This window comes from Pyxicephalus adspersus, chromosome 6, assembly GCF_032062135.1.
Source record: "Pyxicephalus adspersus chromosome 6, UCB_Pads_2.0, whole genome shotgun sequence".
In the NCBI taxonomy this organism is placed as follows: domain Eukaryota; kingdom Metazoa; phylum Chordata; class Amphibia; order Anura; family Pyxicephalidae; genus Pyxicephalus; species Pyxicephalus adspersus.
This window is the reverse complement of record NC_092863.1, coordinates 30,988,511-31,006,077: the sequence shown is the minus strand read 5'-3', so window position 1 is coordinate 31,006,077 and position 17,567 is coordinate 30,988,511. Positions and strand designations below refer to the sequence as shown.

General features: G+C 36.5%; 2 long non-coding RNA genes across 2 annotated transcripts in view; both read right to left on the bottom strand.

Annotated features, from left to right (window-relative positions):
- The window catches only part of LOC140332510 (uncharacterized), a 14,200-nt gene extending 6,832 nt beyond the window's left edge, over positions 1 to 7,368 (bottom strand). The window contains exons 1-2 of the long non-coding RNA XR_011921151.1: positions 7,322 to 7,368; positions 6,508 to 6,551 (exon numbers count right to left, since the gene is read on the bottom strand). This is a non-coding gene — a long non-coding RNA (uncharacterized lncRNA). The remainder of the gene's footprint in view (positions 1 to 6,507; positions 6,552 to 7,321) is intronic.
- A 3,166-nt stretch (positions 7,369 to 10,534) lies between these two features.
- Positions 10,535 to 13,142, bottom strand: LOC140332572 (uncharacterized). The gene is made up of 3 exons (XR_011921177.1): positions 13,085 to 13,142; positions 12,539 to 12,572; positions 10,535 to 10,624 (listed from the first exon to the last, which is right to left on the bottom strand). It is a non-coding gene; the product is annotated as an uncharacterized lncRNA (long non-coding RNA).
- Positions 13,143 to 17,567: the final 4,425 nt, after the last annotated feature.

The window sequence follows — 17,567 nt, the reverse complement described above, 5'->3', positions numbered from 1 at the left end:
GTGATAGGCAGAACCAAAAAAAACTCTTCCACTAGATGGCAGCAGGTAGCTAATTTACGTGTCTGACTTTTTGGTGGTGTTCCGTGGGATTTTTCTAATTGTAAAATATGTGCCGCGACTAAGAAAGGTTGGGAAACACTGGTTTATACAACCTGATTTACATTGAAAGTGAAGACTTCACATGAAAGATCTGAAGGTTATAAACTTCAATAAAAAAAATTGTAACTATTTTACAATTGCTATACGATGTGTTCTTGGTCTGCATGCTGATTATTTTTAAAACATTTATGTTTGTGTTCATTAACCAAAGTATCTATACATTTCTATATATTTTTATGTACATTTATACATTTAATAAATATACTTGAGGGAGATCATGTTTAAAATTTAGCATAGTTTAACTTTAGTCTTTGTGCATTAAATATTTATAGACGCAAAGTATTTTTTTACCAATACAAACATAAATATTGTCATCTAACTGTTTTTGTTAGAACATGGTCAATCATTTAAGAAATACTGAATACAGACAGTGTCAACTAAATCTTGACATTTATGTAATAGCAGTGCCTACTTTTTGATGTGCCTGCTGATAAAAGTAGACATATACAGGCACAATAAAATACTGGAACTACTGATGCCTTGTAGTTTTGTCTTTCTTTTTGGAGACTTTTGAGTAGGTACAGGGTGTCCCCTTCTGGTTTACATGTCATTAAACACTAATAGAAACATGGTTTAAAAAATAGTTGCCCCATGAGTTATATCCAGTCATTTCATTTTAGGTTGAGCTATGCTGCAAGCCTAGTTGTCTGACATTGAAGTAGATCAATACCTCTAACCTTGGTTGCACCCACCTGAGGTTCCTGCTCAAGGATCCAAATTGCAGTGGTTAATCTGTTACCATGCAAACAGCTGCACGTATAAATGCATGCATGTATATTTTTCACTATATATTCTGACTTTAGAATATGGTCACAAATGTAATTTCAGGTTAATTATCATTAATTGATGGCTGTGAAAGTAAACAAGCAATACCAGGCAATATTTCAACTGGTAATCTTATTTAAATAATTGTTAATGTGCTTTAAATTAAAATTCATAAATCCTATCTATATGTCCTATCCTATATGTTAAATGTTTTAATAGATTTTACAAATATATGTATATATGTTGTATATGTTCAGTTTCAATTCCACACATTTTTATTTTTTCCAAACATTTGTATTTGGGTGTATAATCTTTAGATAATGTCCATGTTTCCTTTTTTTCCCCAAAAACTCTGATAAGAAAAGTGATTGTTTTTCAAACAAATAGTCTTCATGTCAATGTGATTTCATCACCTTACAGTGCTCTAAAATACCGAATAAATAGATGATTGTACCACACATACTACAAACCCATTAAAAACCGACTATTTTCATTTCAAATCCATCCAATTGTTTTCTCTATAGTGAATGAAAAAATTCACACCCCTGATTACATTTTACTTTGATCCGACTGGAATATTGAACATTTTACCAAGCAATGTGATAAATGGCGGTATGTTAAACTAGAACTCTTAATACACTTATACTTACATTAGATGAAGTGAAGACTGTTCCTCAGGTTTTTATTGCTGTCTGTGTCTCTGTTGCTGTGTATTCCCTTCGCTCCCTGTCCTGTTGATGCTGTTTATGATGACAGTCGGGTTCATATTGCTGTCTCCTTGCCTTCCTGGTGAAGAGATTGCTGTCACAGTGCAATTGGTCCTCAAGACAGAAAAAAATGGATTCTTCCCAAACATCTGAAAGAAAAAACTCTAACTAGTAGATGTTTTCCTTTCAGCGGTAGGTGTGCTATTTGTTTCTTTAAATTTGAGTGACCATTATCAGAAGTTTCTATACATGCTTGTGTTTGTGGTCAACAAAATGACTGATCGAGGTGAATGGCTTGTACTGTGCTACTTTCCCCTTTGCTTTGTTGTGGTTTAGGGCTAAGCTGACAGGCTTGCAGGAACATAGTTACATAGTAGGTTACGTTGAAAAAAGACATAAGTCCATCAAGTTCAACCACTAGGGAAATAAACATATCCCAGAAATAAAACCCTATAAGACATAGTTGGTCAGAGAAAGGCAAAAAAAAAAAAACCCCTGGTACAATTTGCTTCAACAGGGGAAAAAAATTCCTTCCTGATTCCATGAGGCAATCGGATGTTCCCTGGATCATCATTCACTGTTATTTTTACTTTAAAGACTTAATACCCAGTTATATTCTGTGCTTCTAGAAAAACACCCAGCTTTTTCTTAAAGCAATCTATATTAGTTGCTGAAACTACTTCCTGAGGGAGTTAATTCCACATTTTCACAGACCTTATTGTGAAGAATCCCTTTCTTATCCTGGGCTTAAACTTCTTTTCCTCCAGACGCAAAGAGTGCCCTCTTGTTCTTTGTAATGATCTCAAAGTGAATAATGGGGAAGAGAGTTCTCTATATGGACCATTTATATACCGTATTTTCCGGTGTATAAGGCGACTGGGCGTATAAGACGACCCCCCACTTTAACCAATCATTTGGGGGTCGTGTTATATGCCCAGTATTGTACTGTTCCTTCTGCCTGTCAGATCTCACTATTGTGTGAGAACTGAGAGGCAGAAAGAACTGTACAGTTCTTCTAAGTAATGAATGGGCACGTTCCTTTAATGAATGGGCGTGTTCCAGTGAAGAGCCAATCCAGGCTCTCCACTGGAGAGCCAATCCAGGCTCACGTCCTGCTTTTCAGCTTACACGAGTCCTGCGGTGAAGCAACGCGAGCCTGCCCAGGAGGACTCGTGTAAGCTGAAAAGCAGGAAGACAGAAGGAGGCACAGGAGGACTCGCAGGGACGCCAGACCAGAGAGGGGACTCGCGGGGACACCGGGCGCTGCAGGTAAGTACTGGTACCCGGCGTACAAGACGACCCCTGACTTTGTCATAGATTTTTCGGGGTTAAAAAGTCGTCTTGTACGCCGGAAAATACGGTATTTATACAGGGTGATCATATCCTCCCTTAAACATCTCTTCTCAAGATGAATAAATTCAGTTCAGCTAATCTCTCCTCATAGCTGAGCTCCTCCATTCCTTTTATTAATTTAGTTGCCCTTCTCTGCATTCTCTCCAATTCCACAATGTCCTTTATGTGAACTGGTGCCTAAAACTGGACTGCATATTCCAGATGTGGGCTGACCAATGCTTTGTACAGGGGCAGGATTATGTCTCCATTTCTGCAGTCTATTCTTCTTTTAATACAAGAAAATGTACGTATGGACTTAATTCCACTACATAGTTTGGTGTCATCTGCAAACACAGAAATGGTACTTTTAATCCCAAACTCTATAAAATTTATAAGGATGTTAAACAGTAAAGGTCCCAACACTGAACCCTGTGGTACACCACTAATAACCTTAGACCATTCAGAGTATGAATCAATAATTACAACTCTCTGGATGCGATCTTTAAGCCAGTTCTCTATCCATTTACAGATTGACTTTTCAAAACCTATCAACCCTAACTTGCATATTAACTGTGGGGTACAGTGCCAAATGCTTTAGCAAAGACCATGTAAACTATATCAACTGCTATTCCACTTTCTACCTGTTTACTTACTTCCTCATAAAAAGAGAGTAAATTTGTTTGACAACTTGTCTTTTTTGAAGTCATCCTAACTATCACTTATAATAATATTTTCTAGCAGAAACTTCTCTATGTGGTTCTTTATCAAACTCTCTGGGACCTTTCCAACTATAGGCTTTAAACTAACGGGTCTGTAGTTACCTGGTAATGACTTTGCTCCCTTTTTGAAGATAGGAACCACATTGGCCTTATGCCAATCCATCGATACCTTGCCAGTGACTAAAGAGTCTCTAAAAATTAGAAATAGCTTTGAAATAACTGAGCTCAGCTCTTTGAGAACACATGGATGTAATCCATCAGGTCCTGGTGCTTTGTGAACCCTTTTTTTCCTAGCTGTTTCTCTATCATATCAATTCTGAGCCATTGTGACTCATTTAAGGCAGTGACATTGCTATTATGAATTTAGACTTGAGCGCTGACATTTTCCTTTGTGTACACAGAGCTAAAAAAAAGTGTTTAGTAAATCTGCCTTGTCTTTATCCCCAGTTACCAACCCAGTGACATCCTTTAAGGGGATCAAATTAGTAATTAGTGACAAGAATGATCACGGTCAGTGTCAGGGTCGGCAATTATAAACCCAGTTATTGTCAAGAGCAGGAATGATTCTCCTACCCCAATAATAACCTCCAGGAAGTGTAAGGGCCAGCAAGTTTCTAGGACACCAATCATTTTTAGTAAGTGCCTGGACCAGCAACAATAAACCCTGGCAAGTGTCTGAGCCAGCAATGATACCCCCCAGCATGTGTTTAGGTCAGGAATAATAACCCCCCGAGCAATCATTTTTTAATAGGTGTCAGGGCCAGCAATGATAACCCCCAGCAATAACTCTCAGTAATTGACAGGGGCAGCAATAATTCCCTGTGCATCTTTTTCTTGTGCCTAGTGGTTTCTAAATCAATAGCTAGTAGATCTGCAAATCACCTTGTCTCTCCTTTGCCCCTCATGGTAGAAGTTTTATAAAAGAGTCTGCCCCTGTTTTTATTTGAGTACGTTAATCAATAAAACAGAAACAATTCCCATGTCACTAAAGAATTCTTTGTAGCCGACCCTACTTATACCGTGTTTCCCAGATTTTAAGACATCCCCATTAAATAAGCCACCCCCGATTTTTGAAAAAATAATTAAAATAAGACACTCACCCGTGAATAAGACATCCCCTGATATTTGATCCTGTGTGTGTCTCCTTGATGCTGGCTGCAGCACGTGTCTGCTCCTGGCTGCAGTGCAGAGTGAAACTTGAAAGTAACAAGCCGGCATTCTGCACCAGGAAGCAAGCTGCTGATCCCTGCCTAACGGAGATCCCTGGAGTGATCAGGAGGGGACAGTCATTGCATAGAGTGATCAGTAGGGGACAGTCAATGGCATAGAGTGATCAGAAGGGGACAATCAATGGCATAGAGTGATCAGAAGGGGAATATGAACGGCACATGAGTGATCAGAAGGGGAATATGAACGGCACATGAGTGATCAGAAGGGGAATATGAACGGCACATGAGTGATCAGAAGGGGACAATCATTATTGATCATGAGTGACTTTCAACAATAAATGTGTACTGTAGTCTTCTTCATGGAAAAATAAGACATCCCCTGAAAATAAGACCTAGGGCATATTTTGGCATTTCAAAAAATATAAGACAGTGCCTTATAATCGGGGAAACAGGGTATCAACAATACAAAAAGATTTCCCTATGATCCAAGAACAGCAAGGTCTCAACGCATTTTGCCTTATGGCTTCCTCAGGGGTAAATGGATAATGTTCTATATATTACACATCTATATTTTAGGGAACCCACGTATACATTATTCTTTTCTTCCTTATTTAATTATACAGTATTCTAACTATCTTGATTTACTCCTGAAGAAGCCAACAGGCAAAACACATCAAAAAAGATGTTGCTTTTCCTGGATCATAGGGAAATCTCTGTAAAGTTTATGGGCACATATCCCATGCTGTTTAATGGAAGCTGACTCATTTTCTAGGAATTTTGTATTTATGTGGTGTTTGATATTCACAAATGTACTTTATATAAACACTTTTTTGGTTAAAATACAATCTAAAATGCTAAACAAAAGTCCCATGTCTCTTTTCTTCTTTTTGTTTTGTTTCAATCATAATAAATTCAAATACTGTTGACTAAATCTGTCAGAAGTCTGTTGCAAACAACATATCACACTTTTTTGGTAGAAAATTATGTGTAGGTTAGTTTGGACTTTCCATCTTTTATTTTGAGATAATGTCCCTGTGTTCTTCAGCTTAGGTTCTTGTAAGGTGCAGTACTTGTCCCACTCACCTGCTAAATTCTTTCTTTCTGGGCTTGATCTGCCCCCAGACACATATCCTTCATCTTTGTTTTCCTCTGACTAGGGTCATAACCAAGTTACAGCTCTGCTAATGCAGCTAATCTCTATTATGCTGTGATTGCCCGGGGGTACCAGGGACACAGTTAGCAATAAGCAACAAAGCAATGACGACAGATGGAAAGCTAAGGGGTGCAAATGTAATCCTCTCCAAATATGTCCCAGAGTCTGTAAACTTGATCATATGGCATAGTTATGTTTGTATAGTTTAAAACAACCACACAAATCTAATGCAATGCCAGTCAGAGGCATTTCACATTGATTTCTGCTTCAGTTTAGTTTGTAATGTAAGCCTTTTAATTGCTGCTAAGACGTAGTGGGTCCCATTATAGAATAATTTTGAAGAAAGAACTGTCTTTTCTGTTAGACTTAGTAGCCACATTCTCCATTAGTAGCTGAACTTCACTCTGATTTTCCGACTATAAATGCGACATCTGGTTTATGATTCCTCAACATGTGAAACAATATCAACTTGCTACACGGAATTATTAGAAGCAGACACTTACCTTGTGGAGTTGTGTGCTTCTGGTGCTCTGGAGGTATGCCTTAGCTGACAAAAAATAGTTTAACACATCCTTTTACAGCAATTGTTAAAATATAAAATCACATTTACTTCTCACAAATCTGTATTTAAGTGTTAGTAGTTTATAACTTTATCAACATATCAAACTACTCTCATGTTAGGGTTTTTGAAACAGATGCAAGCAGAATCACTTGAACTAAAGTTTTTCTACCTGTGATAAATGCTAATAACTCTGATCTGTATTAATTATGTAGGCATTACATTTTTAGACATGCATTGTATGTCTCTGTATACCAGATATTTTTTTACTATGGGTGTGATCTGCCGCATCAGTACACAACTACCATAATAAACAGCCAACCCCCTTATTATAGCTGGGACTTGATCATTTCTACCACATACAAAGGACCATAGGATTGATGTAAGATCAGGCTAATCTGTAAGGAAACAAAAGGCCCATATGACACTGAAACCTAAAATACTTTGTAAGAACTGTAAGTCAAAGGCAGTCTTTTTAAGGTTATTTAGGAAGCCTGCAGCCTCCTAGCTCTTAAAACCTTGCTTGACCCTATAAAACATTGGCATAATATAACATTTAATTTTTTTTTTGTCTTTGCTGTACACATGAAAAGTCTTCAGCTGCCTTGTTCAAGTTTGAGTCATTTGCGCATTATACCATAATAGGAAACCGTATCCCAAAGGTTCATCTACTTATGATGTATTTAATATTTTATTTGGCACTCCTGTAGATTAGAAGTTCACACTTTACATTCCTGGCATACATTCCAAACACTTACAATCTTGAGCTGTGTGGTCCTGGAGTTCTGGGCATGAATCTTAGCTGTAAAAATAAATATTTTACTGCTTGTATTACATGTGCTAACATACAATATTACAATGATTACCTTTTAAAACTTGTTACTATAAAGTACCAGGAAAGTCACAAATTCTTAGATTCTGATTTTCATGACAGCTACAATGGTGGGGGCCCTGGCACCCTTCTGTGTTTGGGCAGGCGACAGGTATTCTTTATGGAAACATCAGGGATTTATTAGACACCTAATCTCCTCCTTGCTCAGTGCTCAAGCAGGCAGCGCAAAGATTGTACTCAATATATTATTGTTATTATTACTTTGTTTTATATAGCACCGACATATTACACAGCACTTTTCAAAGTCCACTGTCATATGACAATCTGCTGTTTACCTGGTTTTGACAGCTTTGAACACAGAAATTCTTAGAGTTTAGGGGGGTTTGCACTCTATAGAGGATATCTGGGAAACAATACCCTTGCAAGTCCTCTAAAATTGAACAGGATCTGTTCAGACACTTCAACATGATATGGGTGGGGTGACCTCATAAACCTGTATTGTCCAAAATGTAATGTCCAAAACCAACTCCATTCTATCCAGGACTGAACAGCAAAAGACAATACCTTCCAACTGTCTGACCCCTAGGTCACTTGAACAACAGGGGGTTTATCTAAGAACCCCCCCTTTGCAGCTACCTAACCCTCTACAAGAACCGAATCAGTACAATTTTCTCACCACCAAATATATGGTTTAGCTTCCTCTACTTGTGATATTCTCACTCTCCCAACAGACTCATCAATACTCCTTACGTCTTTTATTTCCCCTGAAGAAGCCAGTAGGCAAACATGTCGGAGACATCTCACAAACAATACTCGAATTTGCTCACTAAACACAAATTACCGTATTTTTTGCCGTATAAGACGCACTTTTTCTTCCCCAAAACTGGGGGGGAAAAGTTGGTTCGTCTTATACGACAAATACCGTGTTTCCCCGATTTTTGATAAAATAATTAAAATAAGACACTCACCCGTGAATAGGACATCCCCCGATAGCCGATCCTGTGTGTGTCTCCTCGATGCTGGCTGCAGTGTGTGTCTGCTCCTGGCTGCAGTGCAGAGTGAAACTGAAACTAAGAAGCCGGCACACGCGCCCCCACGATTCTGAACCAGGAAGCACGCTGCTGATCCCTGCCCTAACACAGTTACCCGGCCGTACAGTGGAAAAAAAGGTAAGTGAACAGAAGGGGAATATGAACGGCACAGAGTGATCAGAAGGGGAATTTGAATGGCACAGAGTGATCAGAAGGGCAATTTGAATGGCACAGAGTGATCAGAAGGGGACAATCAATGGCACATGAGTGATCAGAAGGGGAATACGGTATGAATGGCACATGAGTGATCAGAGGGGGACAATAAATGGCACATGAGTGATCAGAAGGGGAATACGGTATGAATGGCACATGAGTGATCAGAAGGGGAATAATCTTTCAGAATCTTTTTTTTTCTAGATTTTCCTTCTTTAAAATACGTCGAAAAATACGTTACTTTCACATTTTTTATGCTATGATAACTGTGTATAGTGCTGGGGCATCAGAACAACCTTTTGATGTCCCTGCCCAAAAAACACAATCTGTAATCCATTTGTTCTAATTTCAGTGAACCTTTTTATATGTTTCTTTATATAAATATATATAAAGAAACTATAAAACTCTAGATGTCTAGATTCTTGTGTGAATACAAGCACTAACTATCAAAATAAAAATTACATATTACACACTTTTTTTTCTTGTTTTCTTCCAATAAATAATGCCCAAAACCATCCAACATAGAACTAATTTGGGTCTAATTTCATGACAGCTGCAATGAAGAAAATGTGATGAGAAAGTGATGCAAAGGTGGTTATATGGCGGGGGCCTTTAAAGTGTCTCAATCAGTCTAAATAGACGAAGTGATATAGTCTCCTCTATTAAGTACAAACATTTCATGCAGACAGGTATTAAATACCTAGTAGCAGTACTCTACAAGACAACTATAGAGCTAGTATAGTGACCCTTCCTTCTGCATATAGAAATCAGCTTAACATTACCTACTGGACGATAAAGGTTTAAAAAATAAATCGTTGTTCTAAATATCCTTATTTTTACAGTGAATCACATACCTGAAGGGCCCTGAGGCGGTCAGTATTGTTGCATGGGGTAACACAGGCTTCCCTTGCACAGGCTTCCCTTCCTAAAAATTCCAAAACACCTTATTGTATTATATTCAAAATGTTTAACTTTTAAGAAACATGAAGCATATGTAAAGCTAACCTGCAGGTTAACAGCTATAATATCCTAACATCCTCATCTTAAAAGTTCCCTTTTAAAAAAACTGAACAGGCTGGACACTTGATCACAGGAAATAACATATTAACAGTCCACAAAGGAGAAGCAGGCCAGGGCATATGGATATACTAAAAAGGCCATAGTTATATAGTAGATAATGTGACATTCATCATTCAATCACTGCAGGTGTCTCTTCCTGGTGCATGTGTTTTAATTAAGCTCAGGTCAGTGGGATTTCTTGGTAATCGCTGCGTTTCTTTATTACAAATGAATACATTTAAAGGCCAGAAACAGCATTTGACAAGAAAAGGCTGCATTTGAACTGTCTTGCTTGCAGTTAAAACACACCTCAGTAGGATGTACTGTGTCCAAAGGAATGCAAAGCAGGTCAGACAAAGCATCTGAACTGTCATGTGTTAAATTTGTTTGAAGTCAATGGGATTTTGATGACTTGTGCCTGATAAGTGTGTCTAATGCCTGAAACACATTGAAACACCCATTGACATTGATTGCATGATGCACCTGCAACGTGTGGCAAAAGTCATATTTACTGCTTTAAATATAAAATATATAAATATAAATATGTCCTGTGTTTTTAAAGTGCTTCTTTTCTAAACATAGTATATATGGAGAGTAGGGAAGGGATGGAAAGTATGCCAGCAGTTTTATTGCTGTTTTTTAAACAGTAAATGTAATAAAATATTGACATTAGGATACAGACAGCAAAAAAAAAAAAAAAAAAAGACAGTTTTTTGGATAGCGTTAAACATTCAAATGTTTGTTTTGTTTTGTCAAAACAAAAAAAAGTAAAAGATAACAGTGCAAAAATAATTATTTCACTTTTTTATTATTTACCTCTGTTTAAGCCAAAAGTTCTGTCTGTCGGTGTTAGCACTGTAGTACCAGAGGAGTCAGATCTCTGGCCATAAGAGAAATTTGATGCTGATGGTAAATGTGTCTGCTGGCTAGAGAAGAAAATAGCAAAGAATTCAAAAAAGTGTTATGTTAGCTTGTGGAAAACAATATACCTATTATAATTATCTTTTATTGAAAGGCACTGACATATGAAGCAGTGTTGTATAATAAATGTATAAAAGAGCTGCAGGTGACAAACCTGCATACATAACCAAGTACAAACTATGACAAAGAAGGAAAAGATGGCCCTACCCAATCTAGTTTACAAACTAAGCAAACACAAAAAAGAGGCACTGGAAATCATATTTGAAATTCACATGTCAAACTTTACATATACAGTCTTCAACGCACAATAGCTCCGGTAAGGCTGCTTATGGAACCACCAGTTCCATAAAAACCTATTACCTTAGAGTAGGGGTGTCAAACTCTAACCCAAGGGCCAAATTTGGCCCCAAAAGGAATTCTCAATATGAATTGCAGCTGGCCCGCCACTGCATTGAAATAGGGCCCCTACTACAATTCCCTGCATCACTTGCGTCTATAGACCAGCAGACTTTCTGCCTATGCATGGCCTCGCATTGGACTGTTTTATAGATGCACGGAATTGTAGTAGTGGTGCTATTTCTCTAATATAGGTTTGTTCCAGATTGAATGTTAAGCAAAACCTCTTTGTTTCCATATGAAAAGGTTTTGTATCTAATGAGAAGGAAAAACGTCTTAAACTTTTTTGAATAAACTTCAAGTTTGGCCCACGACTTTGTCTAAGTTTTTAATTTTGGCCCTCTGTGTATTTGAGTTTGACACCTCTGCCTTGGAGCCTAAAGAAAGTCTTCAAAAAGGTCAGAAGAAGTTGCAGGAGCAGTTTTTATTTTGTTGTCCAGAATAAACCTTTAATTTTTAATGGACATCATGTGAGTGCTTTCATATCTTTACTATTGGTCAGCCATTAGGAAATGTCCAGGCTGCACAGATAGTGACATAGACACAGAGAGAAACACCTCTCACCCTGTAAAGAAGAGTTTTCAGTATTTTATAAAAATTATTTTTGCTTTCTTTTTAGCAGATGTTCCTCTTAGTATCTTATTCCATGTTTTAAAATACATGTAAAATACACCACATATGCCCAATAAAAACTACTATAGATTGCGTTAAGAAAGAGCTGGATGTTTTTCTAGAAGCACAGAATATAACTGGGTATTAAGGCTTTAAAGTAAAAATAACAGTGACTGTGGATCCAGGGAACATCCGATTGCCTCATGGAATCAGGAAGGATTTTTTTCCCCTGTTGAAGCAAATTGTACCAGGGGTTTTTTTTTTTTGCTTCCTCAGGACCAACTATGTCTTAGAGGGTTTTATATCTGGGATATGTTTATTTCCCTAGTGGCTGAACCTGATAGACCTGTTTTTTTTCAACCTAACCACTATGTAACTATGGTTTCCAGTCCTGGAGAGCTTTAATAAATCAGGTCCATATAAGTGAAGCCCATATTTGTGAGGAAATGCGCAATTCAACAGGTATCACTTCAGTGCATGTCAATCTGTGTACCCCAGTGCAATGCATTGGTATTGATTTTAAATTGCAACCTAATCCACTCAACTAGTGCACAATAACACATTCCATTTTTTGTGTTGTGCTAAGTTGGCAAAATGTGTGCAGATGCATTTTCAGGTTTACTACAGTGTGTTGTCAGAGCATTGAAATTATTGTGTTGCCTAAACAAACATTAATGAAAATTCCATGGAAATGCACTGGATATGGATTGTGCCAAAACAAGTCAGACACGTAAAAATAATGGACCCTAATTCCCATTGTGACAGTTCTAGTAATACGATTTACATTTCTTTTTTTTTCTTTTCTTTTCATTTACTTCTTTTCATTCATTCATACTCATAATATTGAAAGTGTTTCCACTATTATTGAGATAATGCAATTTGCTACATTGACGTATGTTTTAGTCACTTACCTATAGGGCACGCTATGATTCGACATAGGAGTACCTAAAATAAATCATTTCATAGTCAAACACAACATAAATGAATGCTGACTCCCGTCTTTTTCATTATGTCATTATGTCTATATTTTACTTATGTAGCTGTTTATCATCACAGCACCAAATAATTGACTAAACACTAAGTCATAAATATAAAGGGTGGATGTAAGTAGAGTGCAGTATGTGGTATGTGAGCCATGTCCATCACTAGCTCGCCAGCAGTAGATTGCTCATTTAGCTCTTGCTTCCCCTGGCATGGTTTTTCCTCTCACAGCAGGAGGACCAGTGATGCAAAACAATCCCACCAAGTTACCATGGTAACTTACTGCGAAAATCAACTTCTGCATTATGGTATATAGCATTCATGTGGTTGGGGACCTAAAGTAAGGTTTTGTTCACAACTCTGGAACAAAAACAGATGCTGATTCGGTGGCCAACCCTACCAATTTGCAAAATGTAGATAAACCGCACCACTGAAGCTTGGTTTTAGTCTTCATAATAAGTTAATACAATTCTTACCCTGACTGGAACTCATTGGAGTGGTTCTTTCCTGAGCTCTGCTTGCTGATTGTGGTAGCTACAGACAAGAGATGTAGAATAGAATAACTTCACAGTAACATATCAGGGAACTTAGCAATAAACATATGGGAAAACAAAAGTATTGATTATTATGCATATTTGTTGCTCTAAAAAAGAAACGACCAATGCCCAAGGAACCCCTAGTAAACCCTGAATTAATTTAGGTCATGAAAAGCTGCTCTTTAGTTAGTAGAGTAATCACTTACAAATGTAAAAACACTATGCTCATAAAAGCATTTTTTCACACATTTTCACAATCATTTTATTAGGATTTTATTAAAAAAAGGACAAAATGAACAAAAGTTCTGAACCTGAATCTAGCACATACAGAATAGAAAGATACATCAAAGTAAACAAATCTAAAGATAATATTTACATCAGTTAGCATGCACATTATAACAAACCCATGTTAACAACAAAATAAAGACTATAATATAGGTTTTAAAAAGTAATTTTTCATACAGGCTGTAGTGAGAAAGGGCAATAACCAATCTCATGATGATGAAAGGTGGACCCCCTTGCGCTGGATGTTCAACAAATTACACAGGTCCATCCCCTGCAATTCACCACATACCCAGAGAAGAATGAGGGCAAAATAAAACTCTGAGAAAGAGAATAGTAACTCTATATGTCCAGACATACATCCACAAAAAAGGTGTGTGTGGGGGGTAGCTTGAGTCCCACACAGCTGAATCCACATACTCTAAGCAGGGCAAGGGCAAAAATTCCCAGGTAAGTGGAGTCGATGCAAAGCTGCCAAACTTAAGAAACTTTAAATATTTGTCTACCAAGACAGAAGACTTTTTCATAAATATATCTTGCTGGCAACTTTTAACTATTTTAATAAAGCCTTAGCACCTCCAAGCTTTTACTAAAGTTAATTTGGCATTAATTTAGCATTGAAAACCCTAATTGTCCTGGGTTTCTTGAGCGGGGGGGGGGGGGGGGTTGGGGGGGGGCAAACGCCCCCAACATTCTGTTAGCCGGATGTCTATTGAACTTCGTTTGAAGTTCACAAATTCAACATTCCTCAATTCTGTAGGTCTAATAAGCAAACTACTGTTCAAAAGGGCATGAGAAGACAGGCACTGCCATGGGAGGGATGTACCAATGCAATTAAATGCAATTAAAAAACAACATGGAAGATGGCCTTTTCTTGAAGCCTTGAGAACAACATTAAAACATAAAAAAGTGTTAAATAACATGCCTGTGGGGTACCTTACTCAAAATCTACTCAAGAACTCAACTTTTTACTCTTCAAGTAAAAAGTTGTCAGCACCTGGAGTATGTTTATACAAGGTTATTTAAACTTGTTTAATTAATTGTATTGTAAAAGATTGTATTTTCTTTCTTAAAACAGTGAAATCTGTTTTTTTTTGTCTGTGTTGTGTGTAGGTATCTGAATTACATTCCAATGTAAGAAGGCAAAAGAAAGCAGGCTCTTTTGGATACTTTGGTAAGCTACATAGTAACAAAAAAGAAAAATGTTTCTACCCCAGCTTTTCCTGGCATGAGAAAGTGGTAAACGCACCACAACTTCACCTACAGCGTGAATTAGCCCTAACCCAGTTTATTTATTTTTAAATAGCTAACTGCGTAGAAAAAAAAATTACATAAAAATGGCTGCAGGGTTGAATGGCATAGGAGATAAATGGCTAGTACAAGAAATGATAGGTTTCCTAAATGTGAATGCAGGGGCTCCTAACTCATTACAAACTACTTTTTAAAATGACTGCTAGACTCTGAGCCTTTTTATAGTGAGTGACCTGGCATACAGGAAACCGTCTTCTATTGACCATTGTAATGACAATGACCACAGATGGCAGTTCTGGTAGTGCATTATGTTTTTTTAACAATAACTAGGATGAACTTCCAGATTAGTTCGCCTTCAAGGTGAACTGCAAACACATAAAGTTTGCAGGGAGCTTTTATACATTTATTTTTTTAATATGGAGACTGCAATGGGAGGCAATGGAACACATAAAGGTAAATGGAAACACCTAAATTTCATCGTAATTGTTAATCACAATTCTGTTTCTCCCTAATATTTTGCAATATGCTATCATCATTTGCTACACTATCAATATGTTCAGAAATCTGACCTAATTGCATATACAATAAGAAGGAAATGGTATTGACACAAGACCTATAAAATGCTGACATATGTCATTGCTTAAACCTGGAAGTGCTATAGGATTTAAAGCTTTGTTGTTTGCTCTTTTTGTAAAAAGGTTTTAAGTAAATAAAAAACACATTTTAAAAAGCAAGAGAGTAGTTAAGTAGTAGGCAAATACATATATTACAGTTTTTTAAAAGGTGATGGCTATAATACGTAACTATAGTTTCAGTTCACTAAGAAATTGTAGTATTTCGCTTACTTACATGTGAAAATTAAAAAAAAACACGCCATATAGCCTAGCCAATTGATTTTTAATCTCATAACTTTTCAGTTATTAAAATCTATTCAAAAAATAATTTTTTTACACATTTTAGGGGACACCAATTGTAGTATAATTATTTTGTTCTTTGAAATTAAGGGGAGCACTAACACCTAACTGAAAATTGATTCTAAATTTTGTTTTGCTAGAACATGAATGGCCTTGCTATAAAAAGGTTGCAAAAGATCATGTCACTGAGCGTTTTCATTTAGAGCTTTTAATAAGCTCTAATTGAAACCATTGGGGACAACTGAATTTCTCTTAGAAATGTTGGCATTCATAACTGTTTTATTCTTTTTTTATATTTAAACAGGTGTGGCCTTCAATTGACTTGATGTGGTCATTTACTATTTTATCCACTCGGTTCGATCAACTATTTTGTTTGCATTTCATCTTCTCCAGAGGGGCTAGGGGTTCCTTGATAAATTAGAAATTTGTGCCTCAGGGCAATTTAGGTGACACCAATGATCGTTTTGGCTATCTGTAAAAGTGACATTCTTCCAACTGGCGAGCAATGTACAAGGGATTTCTTCTACTGACCAACACGCTAATATACTGTGGGCTGTGAATAGTAAATATGCTAGGGGTTCTCTGAATAAAGTTATTTCAGGGGTTCAATGTTAAAAAAGCTGAGAAAGTCTGTTTTAGGCTGTAATACCAATAACAATTTCTAATTTAGCCACTAGATGGTGCAATAGGAAAGCAGTATTTAGCAATTGCAAAAAAAAAAAAAAAAAAACTTACATATGGATAGTGTAGCAAATGATGATAGCATATTGCAAAATATTAGGGAGAAACAGAACAGTATACCAAAAATCGTAATAGCTAAACAATGTGGCAAGAACATCTGTAACATGTAACTATTACATTTTGTTGTAAATGCTATTTACATTTGTTTTATTCTAGGCATGGTCATGGATTTAAGAAATATGCACGTGTTGCAAGTATGAATGTAATATTACTATTTTACAATAAGGAAAAAAAAGTAAAAATAGTGCTTCTTGCACAATTTGTAATTTAAATATGGCTGCATAGATTTTTTCTTAAGATTTAAACACTAAATACAATATGTATTGTGATTACAATTACCACTTGAATTAAGTGTAAAAGGAAAAAAAGTAGGGTATGCCTTTTTAATTGAACAGAAAAGCAAGTCTTACCAATATAAACATAATATAACCTACTGTATAATCAATAACAAATTCTTATTTAGGATTACAGCTCCTATTATTATTCCTTATATTTCTACCACAGGTCTGTTAATTAGGTCATAAGCTTACCATTACTTAAGAAAACAAACTAATACATACACGGTGCTTGTTTTGTAAAGAAACTTGACTTTTCTTTGGAAATATTGTTTTGTAATAAATATTATATTTTCTACTTAAATAAAATGACAAAATGCACTATATTTCAGTATTAATACATATTAGTTTCAAGAAAATTTTATTTCAACAGTGAAAGGTAAACATTTTTCGCTAATTTTCTTCTATTTACTGACATTAAATTGCATGCCAACAATTTGCATTTTCTTAGTACGCAACACTGAACACAGGTATACTCAAAACAAATACACTCCCTCTTCAAAGTGGGTTGGTCCCAAAGGAAGTTAGGCACAGTTTGTGCACACAGTAAACCCGTGCATTATGCCCATTTAAACCCACTGAGCCTGATTTATTAACATTCTCCAGAACTGGAATAGATCTGGTTCAGGATTAAAACATTTGCCAGCTAAAAGAAAATGCTTTTTAGAATTCCAGTTTGCTGAATCACACAGGTTCTCCCATGATAGTCTATCTTCTTCAATCTTGGAGAACGTTAAAAAAAACATTCCTATTGTCTCATTTTCATGTTGCTACAGTTTTGATGATGCTCCTTTGGTACCATCTCTAGTAAAGCCTATTTACAGTAGGTCCCTGTAAAAGGAGCAATGTTGTATTTGTGTGTGAGTATTCATTAACACTGTATTCTAAGGCTTTTAGTTG